Consider the following 10,164-nt stretch of genomic DNA (forward strand, 5'->3'; position numbering starts at 1 on the left):
CCTAGGCTCCACTTCAGTCCTTCATTTCCAACTGTTCTAGTGCATGAGGCTGGGGGAATGAGGAGGCTGAAGTCAGTTTGTAACATCTCCTCTCTTCTGCTCCTTCCTGCTCACACTTTTCCCTTCAAGCATGGGTCATTTCCATGGGCTGTTGTCCTTCAGGATAAACCTCCTCCAGCATGGGGTCCTCCATGGGCTGCAATGTGGAAATCTGCTCCGCCATGGTCCTCTCCATAGGCTGCAAGGAAATACCCGCTTCACCATGGTCTCTCCGAGGTTTTCAAGGGAATCTCTTTACAGGTGTCTGGAGCACTTCATCCCCCTCCTTATTCTCTGACACTGGTATCTGTGGGATTGTTTCTCACACTTTTTTAACAAGCTTGTCTCTCACACGCACAGCTGCTCAACACTTGTACACTTTCTTAACTGTTTTTTACAGAGGCTTCACCTGCTTTGCTGACTGAGTTAGCTTTGGCCAGTGGTGGGACTGTTGCCGAGCTGGCAGGAATGGTCTGTGTCCTGCTCCAGGCAACACCTGGCCTTTTCTCACAGGGGCCACCCCAGCAGCATACCTCCCCACCCCCCAAATCCTTGTCATGTACACCCAATACTGTCAGGAACTTTATTACATCTGTTGCAACCAGTTGACCCTCACTTCATATCCCCTCCTATCTGTAGTTGTCTTCAAACTTCCTCTGTTTAGTTTACATCAGCACTCAGCTGTGTGAAATGAAAGTAACATGTTCTTTGTTACAATTCATCGTTTTCCTGCTTGCCAACTTAGCTCTACATCTAGACTTTGGAACTTACCATACCATTTGCACAGTAGTACCTCCCACTGATTCAAAAAAGTGTGTTTGTTCTTTGTGATGAGTTAAAAAATTCATATTTAAAAGAAGTTTCTTCATCATCAGAGTAATTAGCTGTTTTTTCATCATGAAACTATTAATATCAAATCTGACCCTATATGAAAAATATTCAAGTTATTATTAATTCATTTCCATCAGCCCCCAGAGTAGTGGTGTTATTCTAGCACTTTCATTCTATGAATAATCTACTTCTATGTAAAGCCAACAAAAGCAAATTCTGATTTTAAGTTCTCTTACACTTTCCCCAGAATAGAATTTTTAGTGGAATATTTTAGAAAAAATTATTGCATTTCATGGTTTGACTAAATGGTTTGAAAGTTTTTTCTTTAGAATTGAAATGTAACAAAGGCAAAGTTTTTACCCTTTGAGATTCCAAATTTGAAGTCTTCCAGATAGTTCAGGAAAAGATGTATGTCCCATTGCTGTATCTAAAACTCTAGCATTAAACTATTTGGGAAGTGACAGCAAACTTTTCACTTTTAGATTCTTACGTACTGATTTGCTTTCTTAATCACAACTTCAGGATTATTTTTCTACAGTAATTCTCAAAAATGTTATTTCTTACCAGTAAAAAAAGATATGACTTTTAAAACAGGAAGACATCTCAGATGTTCTTCCTTCTCCAGCCAAAGTGCCCTTTAAAAGTTATTTGAGAAATAACAAGAAAAGAATTCATTAGTGTAGAGTACATATTTTATTTTTAAATTGCAAGCAGAGATTATGCACAAAAGGAAGTGTCTGCTTTAAAACCCATTACTCCCTGTAGAGAAAAAAATCACAGAAAACCAGCAGTTCTCAGTGGTTGCCACTGAATAGTCATTTTTCCCTTTTAAATTGTTTTTTATATATTATCACTTAAAACTTGAAGCTTAGACTCAGCAGTTGTATTTTGCCATTCTTTGGATTTATTTTGGTTTTTTTACTTCATAGTAATGCAAATTTCTATGTTTCTAATTCTAGTGATATATCAAAGCTATGAATTACCCTATTATCAGATTTTTTTAATCCCAGCTAATTACTGTAATTTCCCAAGGAAAGATAACATCTTAGATTCTTTATATATGTATTATAATAAATGCTAGAGAAGAAATGATAATGCTTCATTAATTTTATGCAACTGATTAGACTGATCTATATTAAATACTGTGTTCAGTTTTGGGCCCCTCACTACAAGAAAGACATTGAGATGCTGGAGTGTGTCCAGAGAAGGGCAATGAAGCTGGTGAGGGGTCTGGAGCACAAGTCTTATGAGGAGCAGCTGAGGGAACTGGGGTTGTTTAGCCTGGAGAATAGGAGGCTAAGGGGAGACCTTATCACCTTCTACAAATGCCTGAAAGGAGGTTGTAGCAAGGTGGATGTCAGTCTCTTCTCCCAAGTAACAAGTGATAGGACAAGAGGAAATGGCCTCAAGTTATGCTAGGGGAGGTTTAGATTGGATATTAGGAAAAATTTCTTCACAGAAAGGGTTGTCAGGCACTGGAATGGGCTGCCCAGTGGAGTGGTTGAGTCCCTATCCCTGGAGGTATTTAAAAGATGGGTAGATGAGGTGCTTAGGGACATGGTTTAATCATGGACAGGTACGGTTGGGCTCAATGATCTTATAGGTCTTTTCCAACCAAATGATTCTATGATTTTATGATTCTATTATATGTTCTTCAGAAAATAGGCATCTATGGTTTCAGATTATTCTGTGTTTTTACTATCCCCACAAACTATTAACACAAAATACATTTTTCTAAAACATCTCTTAACAACATCTCTTTTTTTCTCTCCACAAAGAATGCCTGCTGCATACTGAAGTTTGTTAAATTAAGTGGTACAAATCAGTGTAATAAGAAACTATAACTTGCTTAAACTTAACTACAAAATGCTTAAACTGTGTATTATTCACTTAATCTTAAATTTCTTCTTAATAGAAAACACTAAATGTAAAATATGTCTAAATTTAAATATTCTGTGCAAAGCAAATGGAAACAAGCTTTGGAGATAAGTGTTTAAATTTAACTTATCTTTGCACTTACTGCAACTTTATTTCAAAACATCTTAAAGGAACAGGTAGTTAAGCACATTAAATAATATCATTTTAAAGTGCAAATAGATGTACATTGGATGCTGTAAAAATATTATATAGAATCATAGAAAACCAGGTTGGAAGGGACCTCAAGGATCATTTGGTCCAACCTTTATTGAAAAAATCACAGGCTAGACAAGAAGGCCCAGCATCCTGCCCAGTTGAATCTTAAAAACATGCAGTGTTGGGGAATCCACCACTTCCCTGGGGACATTATCACAATGGCTGATTGTTCTCATTGTGAAAAATTTTCCTCTTGTGTCTAATCAGAATCTCCCCAGGAGTAACTTGTACCCATTACCCCTCATCTTATCCGTGGGATTCCTTCTAAAAAGGAAGTTTCCATCTTCTTTGTAGCCACCCTTTAAATACTGGAACATGGTGATAAGGTCTCCCCTAAGCCTTCTTTTCTCAAAGCTGAACAAACCCAATTCTCTCAGCCTATACTCATATGGCAGGCTTCTCAGTCCTTTGATCATCTTTGTGGCCCTTCTCTGGACCCTCTCCATAATATCCACATTTTTTTTGTATAGTGGAGACTAAAACTTAACACAATATTCCAGGTGTGGCCTGATAAGCGCTGAGTAAAGTGGGATAATGACTTCTTCATCTCTGCCAGTGATGCCTTTGTTGATGTAACCCAGCATCCTGTTTGCCAAGCAGCAGTACACTGTTCACTCATACTGAGCTTGTTGTCCACCAGGACCCTCAGGTCCCTTTCCACAGAGCTTGTCTCCAGCAGGGTATATCCCAGCCTGTGCTACACTCCTAGATTATGTTTTCCCAGGTGCAAGACCTTACACTTGTCCGTACTGAACTTCATAAGGTTCTTGTTAGCCCACTCTTCTAGCCTATCCAGGTCTTCCTGCAGGGTGGCTCTCCCTTTCGAAGTGTCCAATTCCCCATTAAGTTTGGTATCATCAGCAAAGGTCATTGGGCTCCACTTGATCCAATCACCCAGATCACTTATGAAGATAGGAGGCTGTTGGAAACCATACTGAAAATCTCACCCCACATCAACTGAGCAGGTTGCTTTGTTATAGAAGGTGATCAGGTTTGTCAAGGACGATTTACCTTTGATGAATCCATGCTGGCTTTTCCCAGTCATGTGCTTTATCTCACTTGTGAACCCAGGGGGGTTCATTCCATAACTTTCCCAGGGACTGAAATAAGACTGACAGGCCTATAATTTCCTGGATCCTTCATAAGTCCTTGTTGTAGATGGGGGTGGCATTAGCCTATTTCCAATCTTGTGGGATGTCCCCCAGTCTCCACGACTTCTTAAAGATTATAGAGAATGACCTCGCAGCAAGATCAGCCAGCTCTCTTAACAGTGTCAGGAGGATATTGTCAGGGCCCATCGATTTAGAGAGGTCAAGCTCCTGTAATAGTTCACATACCAACTCTTCTTTCACTGGAAATTGGTCTGTGTTTGCATAAACCTGGATTTTTGTTCCCAAGGCCTGGAGACCATCAGTGTTGGTAAAGACAGATGAAGGAAGTATTAAGAACTTTAGTCTTTTCAGCATTACAGAATCACAGAATCACAGAATGGTAAGGGTTGGAAGGGACCTCTGGAGATCATCTAGTCCAACCCTCCTGCTAAAGCAGGCTCACCTAGAGCAGGTTGCACGGGACATCATCCAGGCGGGCTTTGAATATCTCCAGAGAAGGAGACTCCACAACACCCCTGGGCAGCCTGTTACAGTGTTCTGTCACCCTCAAAGTAAAGAAGTTCCTCATATTCAACTGAAACCTCTTATGTTTCAATTTATGCCCATTGCCCCTTGTCCTGTTGCTGGGCACCACTGAGAAGAGTCTGGCTCCGTCCTCATGACATCCATCCTTAAGACATTTGTATGTGTTGATGAGGTCCCCTCTCAGTCTTATCTTCTCCAGGCTGAACAAGCCCAACCCTCTCAGCCTTTCCTCATAGGGGAGATGCTCCAGTCCCTTTATCATCCTTGTTGCTCTCCTCTGAACTCTCTCTAGGAGTTCCTCATCTTTCTTGAACACATTGTTGGTGAATAATTTACCTCTCCTTTTTAACAGTGGGCCAATATTTTCCTTACTTTTCTGCTTGTTGTTTATGTACCTGAAGAACCCTTTCTTGCAGTTTTTGACATCTCTGGCCAATTTCAATTTGAGATGAGCTTTTCTTTTCTAACTGCATCTCCACATGCCCTGCCAATGCCTTTGTAGTTCTCAAAGGGTATTCATTCAGTTTTCCATCTCTGTTACACTTCTGTCTTGGTTTTGAACTGACTCAGAAGCTCGCAGCTAAGCCAAGGGAGTCTCTTGCTCTGCCTACTTCCCATCATTAAAGGGGATGAAGATTTTTTGTGCTTCCAGGAGAGTGTTCTTGAAAAACTCCCAGCACTCGCTAGCTCCTTTGTCTTCCACAGAAACTTTCCATGGAATTCCTCCCCATTGAGATGTGAGTTGAAGTTTGCTCTTCTAAAATCTAAAACCTTTGTCTTAGTACTGATCTTCAGTGTGCACAGCAGTATTGCAAACTCCACAACATTGTGATCATTGCAGCCAAGGCTATCACTAACTGAGGTGTTACAAAGCAGGTTTTCTTGCTTTGTGAGTAGAATCAATCAGTAACTCATTGCTGCTTGGCACATTTAACATTTGTATGAGGAAGCAGTCCTCTATACATTCCAGGAGCTTGTGACATGTGAGCTGCTGTATTGTTCTTCCAGCAAATGCCTGGGTAGTTGAAGTCCCCCATAAGAATCGGGTTCTGTTGACCCAAAGCTTGCTTAAGTGACCCCAAATGTTGCTTCTTTAACCTTATCGTCTTGGTCTGGAGGTTAATAGCAGATGCCTACAGTAAGACCCTTCTTGGAGACGACCCCACTGATCTTGACCCAGAGGCATTTGATAGGGCTTCCACAATAGCCATAGTTGACTTTGATACATTCAAGATTCTCCTTAACATAAAACACAACTCTTCCTGCTGTTCTTCCCTGCCTGTCTTTATGAAACCCCCTATAGCTATCCATCACAACCCTCTAATCATGTGAGTTATCCCACTATGTTTCAGTTATTCCTATGATATCATAACTATCTGACTGGGCGCAGAGCTCCAGTTCCTCCTGTTTCCCAGGCTGTATGCATTGGTATACATACACTTGAAGTGGTTGGTCTTCTGGTTCTCACCTTGGGAGGCAGCTAAGGTTTTTGCTGCTCTGGTTGTCCTGGCTTATTCCCCAGTTGGTTGCAATGGCATGAGTGTTGTCACTTCGGACCCCCCCACACACACACACACCTCTAGTCTTCAGTTTAAAGCCCACTTCACCAAGTTGGCCAGCTGTCTCTTCTAGACAGGTGGATCCCACCCCTCCCTAACTGACTATAGTCATCAAAGAATGTCCCATTGTCATAAAAGCCAAAACCCTCACAATGGCCCCAGCCAAAAAGCCAGAATTTGATTTGCATTTTATATCTATTTCTGGCTACACCCTTTCCTCTAACTGGTATAATGGAAGAAAAGATAAACTGGGCACCAATACTTTTTGCTTGATACCCCAGGGCTTTGTATTCCTTGATTCTGTCCAGGTTCCTGCTTGTGGATGTCATTCATGCCCACACGAAAGAGTAACGATGGATAGCAGTCTGTGCTCTTGACAAGTTATGGCACCATCTCAGCAACATCTCAGAACTTAGCTCCCAGAAGGCAGCATGCCTCTTCTGAATTCCTGTCAGGTCAGAAGATGGGTGCCTCAGTGCCCCTTAAGAGAGTGTCTCCCACTATGAGCACTCATAATTTCTTTTTGCAGTATATATTGTGTGCTGCTGGTACAATCTCTCCCTGTGAATCTTGTTCATGGATATCTAACTGTTAAAGCTTCATATCTGGTTTTGGTTGTAATGCTGGATGGTGAGGACTGGAGCAGAGTCATGCTTTTGTGGGTCCAAGGTGCCTCATTCTCTGTGGTGTCTGCCACAGGATCATGGTTCTGAAACCACTTATCTATCTCCATCTTTGCTGCTCTAATACACAGACTTTTAACTGTTTCCTGCAACTTGGCCACCTGATGCAACACAGTCAACTTGTGCATCTTTTCTCCAGGAGAAGGGTCTGGGCACTTGTTGCAACCTATCATCTGTACTGAAGTCTCCTGCCTTACCAGTTCTATCTGGGTGGAAGCATCAGACATCTTAGGGGCTTTCCCTGTAGCAACACTGGTTTTAACTCTGAAGGAAGTGCCCACCATCCTGGCAGAGACTTAGAGCACTTCCTTGAACTGCGGGCCTACAAGAAGGGTGGATGGCTCATCTCACATGCCATTCTGTGCAAACAATGTAGAATATTCAGTTTGGAATATCCCTTCAGAGACTTTTGTCAGTTGACTGGATTAATGGACTATGTCACAGCTTAGTGTATCAACTAGTAGTGTAACGGTTTTTCCCTAAGTCAACCACACCAACATGGGAGGAGTGAATACATGGCTCAACCCAACAGAGTACAAAAATTACAAGACTAACAAAATAATTTTGGAGACAGGAATGAGCTGGCTCTGGCTTCAACCCATATCTTCCTTCCTGGTGACTGGAGACATCTGCTGCCATAGAATCATAGAATTATTTAGGTTGGAAAAGACCTTTAAGATGAACAAGTCCAACTGTTAACCTAGCACCGCCAAGTCCACCACTAAACCACTTCCTTACGTGACATGTCTACATGTGTTTTGAATAGCTGCAGGGATGATAATCCTCTCAGTGAAGAAATTTTTCCTAATACCCAATATAACCCTCCCCTGACGCAACTTGAGGCTGTTTCCTCTTGTCCTATCACTTGGGAGTCACTTGGGAGAAAAGATCAACACCCATCTCCCTTACAACCTTTTCTCAGGCAGTTGTAGAGAGCAATAAGGTCTCCCCTCTGGCTCAGTGAGCTTATTATAGAGACTGGTAATGGGAATCACATTGATACTGTGATTGAACTGTGTGTTGCAATTGCTGTATTTTGCTATGTGCCACTTGTATTTGTGTGTTGTTTTCAGTATAATTGGTAATCTTGTGTAATATCAACTATCTCTAAGTAAGTAAACTTGAAATTAAACATTACACCCTCCAAGTGTGCTATATCTATAAGACCCTGGTCAGAGGGTATTGAACTCTGACACCTAACCACTTCTTTTCAGTAATTTTTCCTTTAAATTATTGGTGGCTTCCCACCTTAGATTCTTGCTGGTTTAATATCTGTCATTTTTGTACAAACTATAGTGATTCCACTGTTTGGCATGTAGATTAAGAGTGAAACAATAGATCTCTAGTTTTTCTCATGCAAGCAGCTTACCTGAAAACCACAAATAAGTGAAGCATTTCACATATGCAACACTGATTCTTCCCTTCACTATATGCACAAGCCAATAAGCTCATTTTCTAGTTTATGGTTGACAGAAGCTCCACAATGCTTGACTAGGTGGATCAAAGTTACATTTGAAAATTGGTTGCCTTGTGTTTTATCATAATAAATGAATTTGTATTCTATATTTTTGTTCAATTTATTTGGGACTATTATAGGAAGTAAACGGAACTATGAAATTTCATGTCGTATAGAGCGTTCGCCATGATACATGGAAGTACATGGTATTTTTAATGTACGCACTCACAGCAAGTGTGTGTGTGTTCATATATTCACATAACTTTGTCAGGGATAATGAATTTAAATTTTCTATTCCTAATCTGAATATCACCAGCTCAGCTAATACAGTTCATATTGAATATTTATAAACCCATTTTCTCTGTAACAGAGGTCCCGTGTGAGGGTAAACGTAGAACAAGCTTACACTAGACACAAATAAGATAAAATAATTCAACTCAGGGATGACAGAGTCAAAATACCTTAAAATACAAATGTATATTCTTCTACTACATTGACAATGACCCTTACATTTTGAAGTTCCTTTAAACAGTGATTGGTGAAGCGGTTCTACAATAAGATACCTCATCAATGTTCAGATAATCCTCTCTAAATTTTAGTACAGATTTTGTTCAGATAAATGCTTGAGAGAAAAACAAATCAAAAACCCTTGTGTGTACATTCACTCTTTGTTTTCATTACATCTATCACAGTGAGACTTGAATACTATGTTAGAGATGTCATTTAGTCGCTATACCTTCCTTTCTTTTCTCAGCAGTGCTACTAGACACTGCAAAGGAGTACTCCAACACCCTTTTAAGGGACTGGGAGCCATTTTACTGGTTAGCCCTTGTGAAGGGATAGCATAGCAGGACAACTCCATCTCTACTAAACTGTTTTATACTATTTCTCTCTGGTCATCTGGAAGCAGACTGACAGCTGGTTAGACACGCAAAGGTCTAAAACAGCTAAACAAATGTTGGAAAAGAGAAAATGCTTGATTAAATGTACTTCTGATAACTTTTAGCTCATGGAAAAAAAAAAAAATTACTCTCTCCCAAGATGCTCTTTTTCCTCTAAAACAAACTAACAAAATGATATTTTAAAAAATAAACAAACAAAAATCAGATTCACACTTTACCACTGCTAGAAATACACCTCTATTCTATTACAGATAGAGACATTTTGTGACAGGGAATGAATGCAAGGACTGTTTTGAATATTGCACTGTCATGGGATCAGAGGAGATGAGTATAATGTTCTCTTCTAAGTATGGCTTCAGTTTGAGTAATGCCTGATAGCTACAGACACCTCAGTATTACCAGCTGTAATGTCTACTATGATCGACACTTAAAGTACTGTAACATAGTGTAATAGAGATTTATTTTGTTTCTAAACATAAGGCACAGTTTGCTTGGATAGTACTAGCATTTCCTTTCACAAATCAATTGAGAAATGGTTCATGGCAAGGAAAGAAAAGCGGGCCAGTTGTTTTATCTCTCTGCTTAGATCTGCTTGAGGCTGCCGACTTATATCTGGACATCTAAATTGTGCCTCACCTTTTACTAAAAGTAAGTGCAGCAAGAATACATACTCTGAAAAAACTTAAAGTGCTTCAATGGGTCTGCAACAAATATCTATACTTTGGTTTTTTTTGTTTTGTTTACCACTAAGGCCTATTGCTTTGTCCCACATGAATTACCTACAACATTTTAGTAGTTCAACTGTAATTGGTCTCAGGTTACAGTGGACTTCATTCAAATTTGAGTCACTAGAGAAACCGTATTTGTGAGTTCTTGTATCAAACAGGATTTCTGTTGCAGTTCTTTCTCCTCTTTGTCAATAGA

Source organism: Egretta garzetta, unplaced genomic scaffold (genome assembly GCF_000687185.1).
Source record: "Egretta garzetta isolate BGI_Z169 unplaced genomic scaffold, ASM68718v1 scaffold543, whole genome shotgun sequence".
Lineage (NCBI taxonomy): Eukaryota > Metazoa > Chordata > Aves > Pelecaniformes > Ardeidae > Egretta > Egretta garzetta.